The 13,767-nt window shown below is 38.8% G+C and overlaps 1 protein-coding gene and 1 long non-coding RNA gene across 6 annotated transcripts in view; one reads left to right on the top strand and one right to left on the bottom strand.

The window, feature by feature from the left end:
* PCSK5 (proprotein convertase subtilisin/kexin type 5) overlaps positions 1-13,767 on the top strand; it is a 458,158-nt gene that overhangs the window by 232,564 nt on the left and 211,827 nt on the right. The window lies entirely within an intron of this gene.
* LOC144318970 (uncharacterized) overlaps positions 1-13,767 on the bottom strand; it is a 75,403-nt gene that overhangs the window by 11,016 nt on the left and 50,620 nt on the right. For both annotated transcript variants that reach the window (XR_013384902.1, XR_013384906.1), the window contains one exon: positions 12,924-13,155. This is a non-coding gene — a long non-coding RNA (uncharacterized LOC144318970). The remainder of the gene's footprint in view (positions 1-12,923; positions 13,156-13,767) is intronic.

Genomic DNA, 13,767 nt, shown 5'->3' with positions numbered 1-13,767 from the left:
AGAGTAGGATTACCCTGCAGTTGCATACTGATGAGCTGGGTGCAGAGTTTTCTCCTCCTTTTTCTGTGTTCTCATTATAGGAACATGCAATAAACAATCAGATAGTACAATTAGCTCACAGTGAAGGGAGCCCCCAAACTGGAAGCTGCTCATCAATATTTTTATGCTAATGGCATCTTAATTTTTAACAATTTTAACTGAACTAAGATGATATTCTCTTGCTACTTTGTAAATAATAATATAGTTGAAAGGTCTTTTGCAGAAGATCCATTTTTCAAGGTAAACATTATTTGTTGTTCATTGTGTAAATAATTTTGGCTAAATTTCATACGCCTTTTGACTTTAAACTTCCTCCAAAGATAGTTTCCTTAAAAATAAATGGAATAAATACCATGCACTTATCAAAGAATCTCCTTGAGGTTATTCATGAGGGTAGGAAAGTATTTGTATGAGGCCAGATGAACAGATGTGATATTTGCCACTAGAGAACTGAAATCCGAATTCCCGGATTTTGCTACCCATCAGCATTTGCAATGCCGGGAGATGACTTTGGCATTAAATCGCTTATGTGGGTTTTCCAATGTTATTTCCTTCTCCTTTGATGCCTTCCCTTCCATCTTATGAAAAGTCTTCTCTGTTTTTTTTTTCTTTTCTATGCTTTTTAATCCCTCCCTCCATGCTTCTTAAGATGGACAAATCAGCTGTAGAAGCAAGGGCTTTTTGCCATTTGGGTGGTTTTCTTCACAGAATTTAATTTATGCAGTCTCTTCATTTATTTATTTACAAACACTTCCTGAGCACCTTCAGCATGCCAGCCCAACACATGTTGAAGTGCACCCAGAAAGGGAAAGCAAAAGGAAATGGGGGGGCATGGCATTGCCTAATCTGATCTGGCCACAGTATGATTTACATACAGAAACAGAATTTTACACTGCACTTTTCTTCCCTTCTGTCAAGCCCAAACGATCTGCCAGGTCATGTTTATAAAACATGTCAATGCAAACCTCCCTGGTCATCTAAAATGCAGCCTAACCTCAGCAGGAAAAGGCATCTGAGGTAGTGACCATCTATTGTGACGAGTCACAGATATTTTGACCAGTTCTGTGTATGCATAGAGGATCCATGAACCAACTCAGCCATGCTGAGGACTTTCATTGTGCATTCTTCTAGATTGCATGGCTCTTATGTCCAGAAGCACTGAGCTCTTTGTGATGATTCCCCTCCATTCTACTGTTTCCATCTGTCAACCTGCAAATCCACCACACCTATCCCCTCAGTGGTCTGGGTTGTGCTCTGCAGACTGACCCTCCTCCTCCCCCACCCCTGCCCCCCACCCCAGGAGTTCTTACCTCTGGTTTGCTGGCGGAAGCAGTTACAAGTGCAATTGAATGCATGCAACATCAGTGCTCTAGCTTTTTTCAAAGTGTCTGTATTTGGATGATATGACTGTATACAGTTAAACTCTCTTAAATTTAGGAACAGGAATAGACATCAGATAATAAATTAGGACCTTCTGTCATCTTTACTAGGCGAAAGAATGAAAAAAATGTCATTGAAAATCAAAAATGACAACTAAGTGAGCGAGGTTACCACGCCTTCCATTTCACTGCCCTCCCAGACTATGTAAGTCTCTCTTTTTCTACCAGCATGTTGCTGAAACCTCCCCATCCCCACTGACTCTTTCTTTGACCACCACTAAACTACTAGATTTTTTTTTAATTTCTAACTGATTTCCCACCATGGGAAAACAATTGACAGTCTAACATGACTTCTTAGCCTCCAAGGCCCTAACTTTTAATAACCTTTATTACCTTTAATTGCCATCATTTTATTTCCACTGGTAGGGCTGGTAATTTTAAGATGTTCCAATATATTTTTAATACCTACCTGTCTTGCTTTCAGTTTGTAACACTTATTAAAAAGAATTAGAAGTGCTGAAACCATTAAGCATGCCATGTGTTGAATTGAAACTAAAGGTTTTGAAATGTATTCTTTTTTTTGAGTGTATGAAGTGATATCTGATGTATTACCGTTTGAAAGGGTAAAGCTATATTTTATGTTATTATTTCACTGCACAAATAATAGTTCATCTTTGCCACTTCGCATGCTGATGTGATGTTGGTAGCGTTGATTAAAGCTACATAATTGGTAATCTGCACATCATGTTTTTGAAGAAAGGTCAAAGTGAAATGTTATTCACCTGGTCAGTGTCGGGGGTAGTATTAGAATCAGTTGTTTGATTCCAGGCCCCGTCCTATCCATAGAAATAAGTCATTGAGTTCTTCTCTTTCAATGCAAAGAAAAAGGGAAGTAAATATATTTGATTCTATTGAATAAAATGTGCCTATTGGAAATGCTACCTGATTTTCTTTCAAGATTCCATGTTTTATACTACTGTACTCTTTGAACTCAATTTCATTTAATGTGTATTAACATAAAACCTTTCCTTTTGCTATTTACTGACCATTGAATACATGGACTTATCTTCTTGCTCATTTACAAAAAAAAAAAGATGTGAATCACATAATTTACATATTTTATCTTTATCCATTTGTCTGGTGGATGATTTATCTAAATATCTACCTGAGAACAGTACTGTAGAACCCCTGACAGCAAACAGCTTGATCACTGCTTAATCTAGAGTCCTGTATCCAGAATATCTACTTGTCCTATAAGAAAGAATGTTCCATTCATACTTCCTAAATATGTGAGGTTTAAAAATGCCTTCTACCAATGAAAAATGTTGTTTCCTCCATGTTGATCTTTGACTGAATGGTAGCATTAGGTTTGTTAGACTTTGGGGGTGTTTTGTTCAGTTGTGTTTTGCCTTTTCATCCCTAAGTGTTTAAGTTTTAAACGTATGTTGTTTCACACTTAAAATCCATCTTCAAAATGGAATTAAAATGATAGTTGCTCTAAGTGACTGTTATCTCTATACCAGATATAAGTAGTTAATGAAAGGAATTATGTGTGGAGTAGTTTTGTGGCTTTGCCACAATCTTAAGAACATTTAAATCTAGTAGACAGTCTGTTATTGATATTTTCTGTGGCCTTTGAGGAAGCCAATTAAAGTTTTTGTATCTTGGTTTTTTAGAATGTGGGTAACTCATACCAAACATAATGAGAAGGCTGAGTTGAATGAAAATGCTTTGAAAATGGAAAATACCAAACATAAAAAGAGTCTTTTTTAAAAATGGTCTTAAATGTATATTTTTATGTCACAGCTTCCTGCTCCTTGAAGTGAGGATAAAAATATGGAACTATGTTGTGAATTAGAATGCTGTTTGGAGTTGAAATTTATTAATCTTGAGTAGGGTGAGAAAAAAACATATACTAAGGGCTTTGTAATAAAATCATCACTAATACATCATAATCACATATCAATATGACTATAGTCTAATCGTATATCAATCACAGCCATACTTAAATTCTTTTCTGCAATTTAGTTTTAATGTTTAAATGTCACCATGGCTTCAACCTACTAAACATTAACAGGTGTAATTAATTGCTTCAACATAGGAACTAGTGATAGAAATCTGAACTGATTATAACTATCAATGTCCTACTGACTCTTGAGTCATTAAAATACAGTACGCAAGCTGTGAGCAAAAAATATTATTTTTAACAATATGCAGAAGCTTGTAGACTTCAGAGAGAGTTGATGTCTCTCTTTGTGTAATCACTTGATGAAAATCAATTTCACTAATTCTAATGAGGCTGGAGTTCCCCAGGTATTTTTAAAAGTCTTCCTTTCAGCATACGAGTTTGTCTATTACCGGTAGCAAATCTTGGTATTTTGTGGGTACAACTGATATTTTAGGCAAAGATAAAAATCATCAAGTCCTAAACCTGGTGATTACAGAGGGTAATCAACCAGGGGCAATGCCATTTTCAGGGCAAAAGTGTATTGTGACTAAAAAGTAATGAAATGGATTTCTGTGAAGCTCTCATAATTGGATTCTGAATTCAGTTACAAAATAAGATACCCTAAAAGGCTTTAAGCCAAGACTGCCTTATCAGAATACATATACACATACATACAGACACAGTCTCTTACAGAAGCTTTTAAAATTCAACAGTCATTTTCTTTTTGAGCATTTTGTGTTTATTTAAAACAAAACAAAACAAAAAACTCACTCAACAGAGTGCCTCAGAACCTGGGCTCTGAAGTCAAACAGTCTGGGATTGATTCTTAGCTGTATTATATAGACAAATAGTATACCCAGTAATCTGTATACATTCTTAATCCACATGACTGGAGTAAGTTTATATATGATAAAGAAAAAAAGCACCATTTTAAGTGTACGAATGTATACACCCATGTAACTATCACTACAGTCAAGGATAGAACATTTCCATCACCCCAGAAAGGTCTTTTGTGCTCTTGTCATCCCCAACACCACCAGTCCCGCCACTGCCAATCCTAGCCAATGCAGTTAGTATACTTCTGTAGCTATGGATTATTGTCTTTTGTAGACTTTCGTATAAGTCGAATTTTTTAGGAGTGGCTTCTTCCTCTCCATGTAATATTTTTGAAGTCCTTCTAAATCATTAGGTCTATTAGGAATTCATTACTTTTTATTGCTAAGTGATATTCCACCATGGGAATATACCACTGTGTATTGACTCATTCACTTTTTCATGGATGACTTTGTTGTTTCTGGTCCAGGGTTGTGAGTTAAACTGGTATGAGTATTCATGTACAAGTCTGGGTGTGGGCAGACACAGCTTTGTAAACAGTAGACAGTCAGAAAAAGACTAAACAGACCCGAAGAGCGATGAGCAAGCTAAATGGCTAACCACGTGTGTAGAGCATCAGACAAGTCAGGCAACTTAGATAAAGATTTGGTCAGGGAACGGGTAGGAGGCCATCATAGCTGGCATAGGTGGCAAAGGAAAGGCTGAGAAAAGCAGTATTATATACAGAATTTGGCAACATTCTTCATTCATAGTATGCACGCGAGTGAAACTGTCACCTGCATGTCATGCATCATTCTCACTTTTAATATCTAATAAAGTTAATATTCTTGGTTAAGATTTTTGTACAATCAAAATTGAGCATATATGTGCATGAATGTGCATAGAGCTGTGGGTAGCTTAGAGATGAAACTAGCTCCCCTATTGCTTTCAGTTAATAGACTCACTACTTTATATTCACCTATTTCTTGTAACACCTCCATTCTCGCCTTTTTAGTATAATTTGAGTTATTGTTTTCATTTATCAGTGATTTTAGTTGATGATTCTGATTAAAGGGCTAACTTCCTTATTTGGGCGCTCCGTTTTTCTATAAGACTACTTGGATTTCAATAAATGGACTCAAAAGTATTGAGAAAAAGCATAATCTGCTGATCGTTAATGAGTTATACTAACGCTACATATATAAACTTGATCAGAAGCATAAATAACTAGAAGAGGGTGGAAGATGTTGGAGAATTTGGGTTACCCCTGGGAACTGAAGCTGGTCTGAAATAGGTTCTAGGATGGCTACTCAGTTTACCCAGATGTCCCTTAATTTTGTTTATTTGCATTTCTCGGATGATTGGGGATTAAAACTGTATGACACTGCCATGGGGAAAGCAACAGTCAGAGAGAAGGAAAAGGACCCGGTGTGTAGAAAGGGCATCATTTGAAAGATGCTTTGGAGCTACTGCAGTAGTTTGAGAAAGTAAGTTGGTAATAGTAATGACTTTTGAGCAAATTGATTCTAGATGCCTATCTGATGTCAGAAAGAGTTTATTTCTGAAACTGATGGTGTGAATCCATTGCTCCTATGATATGTCCTACAAAATGACATGTAGGTAAGAGACAGACTTGCTAAAATGGATGTGAATTCTTCTATGGTGATCGTTTTATATTATCTTAGTATGCAATTGTATATTCCTGACCTTAGAGGCTGTGACATTCAGTGAAATTTCTGATCATCTCTTGCCTTCCTTCCGAATGAGGAGTGTTCTAGAGTTAAGATATATAATCATCTTTGCTAAATTCTTTTTCTTTTTTTAAAGAAGAGAAAGAATTCTTTTTGAAATGACTCTTTAATAAACCCAAGGCAAAAGGTGTGGCGACAAGATTGCTCCTTGAAAAATGTCAGGCCAGAAATTGTGCTTTGAGAAGGCTTTACACATTCTCTTTGATCAAAGTCTTTTCACTGGTCATTCTCATTCACCATGACCTTCAGAAAGCCACTTAACTTCCAATATTTGAATTATTTTTCACATGCAATTATAGTCTGTATTTGCCATGTAGCTTTGCAGAAATTTAAACAAAGCAAGCAACATAAAATCTGGGCTAGCCTCTTGAGTTGCTCTTAGATGGGTGCAGCTTGTGTGACAGAAGCATTGACAGTTTATAAATGACTTTTTCTCTTCCTTAAAGTTTACATTAATTTTTTTCTTTGCCGCAAAGCAAACTTAGAATTGTCTATGATCCTAGGAAACTGCATTGCTTATTTGCACCCACCAGAGGCTACCACTATATGCTTTCTTAATGTACTGTGCAAGATGGTTTTGTCTGGAAATCATTTGCTTCTTTTCATGTTGTATCCTCAGAAGTATCCTCAGAACTAAGGCAGAAGATAGGTGTTTAGCTTTGTTCTAGAATTTGATATTGTGCATCTCAGAATTCCCTGCTGAGTTCCAGCCACATTTGGCTAAGGAATCAGAGCAGATAGCTAAAAATGCAAGAAATATCTGAGATTGTGTGATGGGACTGCCATCGTTGGTTGCACAGGTTATTAACTGTGCTAGAGGGCCACAGTGAGGGGTTGGGTGGGAGATTGAAATCCAGCCTGTGATCCACTCTCCTAGCCATGTGCCCCGGAGTGGGACAAGCCCCCCCTCCCTCAGAGAAAGAGGTACCTTTCTCTAGTTCACGGAGATCCCACATGGGCAGCCCTATTGCACAAAATTCTGCTGTAATTTCTCTCAGGATTGTCGAAGGCATAAATATCTTTTCAAAGATACCTACCCAGAGATGGTTTTGTTCATTTTAACCTTCACCTGTTGCTTCAACCTTGACATTCACAAAGCCTTCGTTAGCAAACTAACTCAGTGTTACTGGAGTCAAATAGAGTCTTCCAGTGTCTGGGATGATTTCATCACAGCTCTCGAGACAGAGTTCGAAGTAAAATCTTAGAATTTTAAGTGAGTGTGAGTGCCAAGTCCAAATCTATTATTCTTTTCACAGTCTTTTTACATTCTCTCATTTTTTGCGACCAACAATGATTGATGCCTCATGAATTCAAATGTATAATCATTTGGGGCCAGTAGAAGATTTATATTTGGGGTGAAGAGTCCTTTTGAATATTGACATGCACGGGCTGCCTGAGCACAGACATAAAGCAGTGATGAAGGCTTTATTCGAAGCTTCTGCGATTATCATCAAGCTGTCATGTGAAGGTACTCCCCATCTTTTCTACCACCTGTGGAATAGAGTTTTCAATGCGAAAGGAGCAGTGTGACTGAGGTGCACGGGAGAAATTCTGATTGGAATTTGTACATGCACATCAGCTTGGACTCTGACCTCAGTATTCCCAGCAGAGACAGCAGCACCAACTCTGTCCCCACTCAGGGACGGGGCTCAAACTTGGTGTCATCACACACTGAGTTAATGGTAAATGGCAGCCTCAGCCATGAAAACTGATTCAGGATCGATAAAGGAGCCCTAATGAATAAGAGGAAAAAAGGGCCTTCTGATGAATCTTTTTAAATTACGGTTTTATTTAGTAAAGATGGTGGAGCCCATCCTTCTTTTTTTCTCTCTCTGGAGAGATCTTAGTGCCAACACCTGCAATGTAAACCAGATCTAAAGTCTCAGAAGGAGATTCTGAAAATGAATCCTGCCCTAGTTCTATCCAGAACTTCCTAAGGCCACTGCATCCAGCAAGGTATGGTTATACGCCAGGCGGTTGCTTTGTAGAATCCATCTGGATACATCTTCTATGAAATAAATAGATCCAGACTTTTTTTTCCCCTTAAAATCTCAATTTAAACTCTTTACACATGTTCACATCTTGCTAGCCTTAGGCATTTCAAAGCAATTAAACTTCTATCACACATCCTGATAATGGCTTCAACAGGCTTCGTCTTATGGTATTATACCAGAAGACACGGTACACCCTGAAGTTTCCAGAGTCATCTTTGAAAGAGCCAGAGAAGAAGGGTGTTGTGATCGCTGCTGGATGTTAACAAATGCAAAGTTGTTCTTTGCCACTCAATGCCGTTCTTCCACCCACACATGCCTCGTTAGCTCTAATTTTTAAAAAATGGTCTAGGCTTGAATATAAAATATTTTTTCGTGTGAATAATGTCTTCACACTCAGAGAAAATCCCTGATAGAAATGACTGAGGAAGGTCACCCTCAGCAAGAACAGGGAAAACGGTTATGGGCCAGATGTTAACTTTCCTTCCAAAACCCCACATACATCTTTTTCTGCACAGGATATTTTAATGAGCCTTGAAGAAGCAAGCAGTTTTCATGCAGCTGATTTGCAAAAGGCAAAGAGGATAAAACTGCCGCCGTGTTCGCTTGTGGTTTATAAACTTTTGAAATGTGTCCACTCCCCTTACCATCTTGTTATTCTGAGGATGATGCTTGATTTGAGAAATTAGTTGCCAGAAATACTGGGTGCCTTATAGACAACAGTGATCGATGGATGCATGCATGATGCAAAGAGATTCTGAACACTTGGGATTGAGTCCGTGTGACTTTGGGCAAGTTCCTTTAATGTTTATGAGGCTTATTTTTTCAGCTGTAAAATCTGAATAATACTATCTTGCCAATAGGACTGTTGTAAAGATTTCATTAGCTAATACATAATAAAATGCATATGTAAGATATTATTTTTACCTTCCATATAAAATTTCTTCTGGGCGTCTTATTTGGGGAAACATGTTTGATACATTAAATGTACTCCAACTATAGAGACAGTAAGATTAGATAAAATAGATAGATTTAAATGCATTAAATAGAACCTTTAGAGCATTTACTATTTTCAACATTGCAATTCAGCTTGATTTTGTATCTCATCTCAGTCAAACTTGGATTCTGGCCTAGGAATGAATAGACTTTAACTCCTTGAGTAACGTGCATCCAAAGAAGAAACTATCTAGAACAACCTGTGCTCGATGAGTCAGGGATATGTATAGGTTAATTAGGAATGATTCTCTTCTGAAAATATCTCTATAAGGGAAGCAAAAATTGTGTGATGATCCCCATGAAAAGACATTAGCAGGGTATATTGTACAGCCAATTTTGATTTCTTATGCTACTGGCATAAGGGAAGGGTCTTTAAGAATCCACCTCCAAAGACCCAGACCCCATGTTGAAGATGCCAACCTAATTAACCAGGCTTTATTAACTGGGGTTGCAGGAGAGATGCCAGCCCTGACACCCTCAGGAAGCGGCTCTCATGACAGGGTCCCTGGACCAACATCAGTATTACCTGGGACCTAGTTAAAAATGCAAATTCTGGGCCTTAATTTCTTCATTGTTTTTTTTTAATCATATTTAAGTAGAGTTGGCACACAATGTTGCATTATTTTCAGGTGGACAGCATAGTGATTCAGCTTCTCTATACATTATACTGTGCTCACCACAAGTGCACCTGTCACCATACACGATTACAGTGTCACTGATCGTGTTCCCTGTGCTGTGCCCTTTGTTACTGTGACTTATTCGTCCCATCACTGGGAGCCCATACTGCCCACTCCTCTTCATGTATGTGCCCATCTCTCCACCCCCCTTCTCTGGCAACCATGTTCTCTGTATTTATAGGTCTGATTCCACTTGTTTGTTCATACATTTGTTTTTTTAGATTCCACATATGAGTGAAATCGTATGGTGTTTGTCTTTTTAAGCCTGATTACTTCACTTAGCATCAAACTATCCATGTCAAATGGCAAGATCTCAGCCCTTTTTATGGCTGTGTAATACTCCGGAGTGTGCACGCATCTGTGTGTATGTGTGTGCGCACGTGCGTATGTGTACCACATCTTCCTTATCTAAACATCTATCTGTGGACACTTGGGTTCCTTCTATCATTTCATTATTGTAAATAATGCTGCAGTAAAAGTAAACATATGGGTGCATATATTTTTTCAAAGTAGTATTTTTTCCTTTCTTTGGATCATACACAGTGGTGGAATTACTAGATCATGTGGTATTTCTATTTTTTAAATTTTTTAGGAGCCTCCATACTATTTTCCACAGCAGCTGCACCATTTTTTCTGTCCTGCCAGTAGTACACAAGGGTTCCTTTTTCTCTACATCCTTGCCAACACTTGTTGTTTCTTGTGTTTTTTTATTTTAGCCAATCTGACAGGTATAAGGTGATCTCATTGTGGATTTTGTTTTGCAATTTCCTGATGATGAGTGATGTTAAGCTTCTTTCCATGTGTCCTCTTGGCCATCTGCATGTCTTCTTTGGAAAAGAATTTTCTATTCAGGTCTTTTGTTCATTTTTGAATTAGATAGTGTGGCATTTTTTGGTGTTGAGTTGTAGAAGTTCTTTATATTGGACCTTACTTTAAAACCACTAATCAGTGGGACCAAGCAGCCTGTGCTTGCATAAGTCCTCTGGGTGATTCTAATGCTCACGCAAGTCCAGGAACCACCGATCCAAGTCCTCCGCCACATGTAGTGAATTACCTTCTTTTCTGTGCATTTAAGTGGTGCTAATCAAGCACTAGCCTTAGAAAAAGTGAAAACCTAAAGTCTCAAGTCATTTCTTTTTCCTTAGTTTGAGCAGGGAATCCCAAGTTTGAAAGGTGCCCTCAAAACATCTCTTCCCTCAAAAAATAAATACAACAACAACAACATAAAAACCATCTTATCCCTTGTCAGTCACTTGGCCCTTTGCACTGAGCTGCAATCATTCTCCTGTCAACCAGACCATAACTCTGTTTTCAAACTATGTATCCCGCCCCCGCCCCTGCCATCTTGGAAGGAGAAAACATTTTCCATCTCCTACTGCCTTAGGTAGGTCCTCCCTTCTACAACTAAAAATTCCCAGCAAGTAGTCTGAATTAGCTGCTTCCGTTTGCTTACTGTTGAGCCCCTCTGTAATTCTCTGCAATCTTGTTTCCACTTTCCACCTTTGAAGTGAAATTACTCCGAGATTTTCAGCCATCTCCTACTTGCCAAATAAGAAGCCTCTTGTTTTTGTGTATGATCTCCTGCTTTTGATCTACCCACTCCAGATCTCTTTCCTTGCCTTTTGTGATGCAAAGATAAAGCCCTCCCTCTCTGACACTAGTGATCCCTTCCTTTACCTTAGCCATTTCCCTAAGGTCTGTTGCTTGAAGAATTCTAGAGGGAGCTTGCACACTCCTGGCCCTCTCCCCACACCTTCCCTCTCACCGCCTCTTGATTCCTCAGCTTCCCCCCCCCCCCCATGTCTCTGCCTTCCTTTCAGTTATGAGTAGCACCTTCTTATTAGTGATACTGTTCTACATCATCAATGTTGGCTTCATCCGTTACCAATCTAGAATCTCTGCTCAGGGCTCCCCCTATGTCATTGTGAACTCAAAACTCCTGGAACAGGATCTGTCAGTCATCTTTTTTACTAAATAACTTCTCCCTAAAATACACCTCTGTCATCAGGGGCTACTCTTCTCTACATCATCCTGTTCACTGTCTGCCCTCTCTCTCTCCTCAGTCTCCCATGATGTATGAGTTGTGAAATTTCATTGCACCCTCCTTAGCTGACCTTTTGTTTCATTCACCATGTCCATAACCCAGTTTATGATCCCTCATGCCTGCAGTGTAGAAATAACCAGTTCCCTACTTGCTTGCCTCCTTTCCTTTCATATGCTGTATCCCAATGCCAGATCCCTCCTTCTAGAATATCAATTAGATTATGTCATTTCCTTGATCATTGGCTACTCACTGCCTGAGGTAGAAATCCACCCAAGGGATTCTAGGGCCACACAACTTTCCTGAGGAAGCCACCACTCCAAATATCCTGCTTTCATTGCTTTGCCCCAGATAAACATCCGTGAATCTAAATCTTTTAAGAAGCAACTCGAGTCTTTTTCTTCTAAGAGAATACATGGTCCTCATTAATGGCCTATTTTTCTGAGAGTTTTTCTGAGAGTACAGGAATATTATTTATTGGTCTCCCAAGCTTAAAAATTATTTGAGCTTTATGTAAATGAAAAGGAATGATCATGAGAAGCCTTACACAGTACTTGAAACCTAGAAGGATAAGTATTAACTTTCTTCCCAATGAGATGGTGACATTCCCATTGCAAGGAATAACTTTAATTTAGTGGTTAAATGTGAAAACTCATTCACTGGGAATAAACATCAACCAGAATTTCCGTTCCTTCCTTCTGTGAGAATTTAAGGACAAAGCAAACGTAAGGGAAAATTAAATGAAGAGTTACCTAAAAATAATATGTAAGTGATTCACAAATAAGAATTTTGGCTGCTGGTTCACTCAAGATCCCAGGCTAGTAATTATTTGCTCAAGTTACACGCCAAGAAGATCTAGGCTGGTGAGCTGATAAATGGTCAGTCTAATCTTCAATTAGAAGTTACCCAAAGTCCCTTGTAGTACGTTTTAGATCTTATTTTCAACTCTGTCCAAACAATCTTAGTTTCCTAAAAACAAGCACAGTTGTGATCTGCATAGACCCTGGGATGTATGACTAGCTCCCCAAGCTGCTAAAATGTTTTTCTACCTTCATTCAAGAAATACTAGTCAATTACCTTAAGCAAATTACTTGCTTATTATAATCATGTTAGAATATGGTTTCTTAGAATAGAAAGAGACCCCTGAGAGAAGGCTGGCATATCTTCCTATCTTAACTCCTTAAATTAAAAAAAAGTCTATATTTTTACATATGCATGTAGAATATAATACATCATGTAATATATGCCCGTATGTAATGAAATACATTGCACATGGAGAAGCGCTCACCAGTGTTTTCCTAAGCTCTTCTTATTTCGTCTGGGTAATGATGAGCCTGTCAGACTCCCTGCAGCTGCTGACCAAACCCATCCCAAGGGGAGCTTTGAAGTGCAGACCCCGCAGACAGCCAGGTAGCAGTGTCTGGAAACTTTCCACATGCAAGACCTCAGTATGGCTGGTGACGGCTGGCATGTTCGGATCTGGCTGGAGTTGCTGGGAGCGCCTGAGATTTTAGGAAGAGCTAGGGAAAAATAAAAACAAACCATGCAGAGTAAGGCAGGTGTCGGCTCTGTTTTCTTGCCCTAGGGGAGTCTGCATTCTGCACCAGGAGACAGAAATCATGGTAACTGTTGCTCTGACTTGCTAAGAAGCTTATGTGCCTTTCACACTGAAACCTAAAAGGGTACGTAAGGAAGAGATTGATGTCAGAGAAACGGATTAAGAAAAGGGAAGAAATGGGTGATTCTGGAAGCATCCTCCTTCCATCTGTCCAAAATATTTAAGTGTAGAAATGCTAACATAGGAGGACAGAAGAGCATACTTTCCAATTTTTCATCCTTAGGAATCTTACATTTTATGTTTTCCTATTTAACTATTTATTTTTGCTTGACAAGGGCCGTACTGATTCAGTGGGCAACCTAAGGCAAGTGTCACAGGCCCTCTCCTGTTTCACTCCCTCCTCCTCGTCCTCACATTTGGCTTGGTTTGATTAACTGGTTCAGGAGGCACAGGGTCCCTGGTGGGAGCAGTCATTTCAGAGCAGGTGGTTTAGTGCCGTGAGGATCAAAGAACCCAAAGGTACAGGCCTCTGACAGCTGCAGGACCTCTTTGATCTTGAGTTGGAGTCTCTACC

The sequence above is a fragment of the Canis aureus genome, chromosome 1, assembly GCF_053574225.1.
Source record: "Canis aureus isolate CA01 chromosome 1, VMU_Caureus_v.1.0, whole genome shotgun sequence".
Classification (NCBI taxonomy): domain Eukaryota; kingdom Metazoa; phylum Chordata; class Mammalia; order Carnivora; family Canidae; genus Canis; species Canis aureus.
This window is presented reverse-complemented; position numbering and strand designations above follow the sequence as displayed.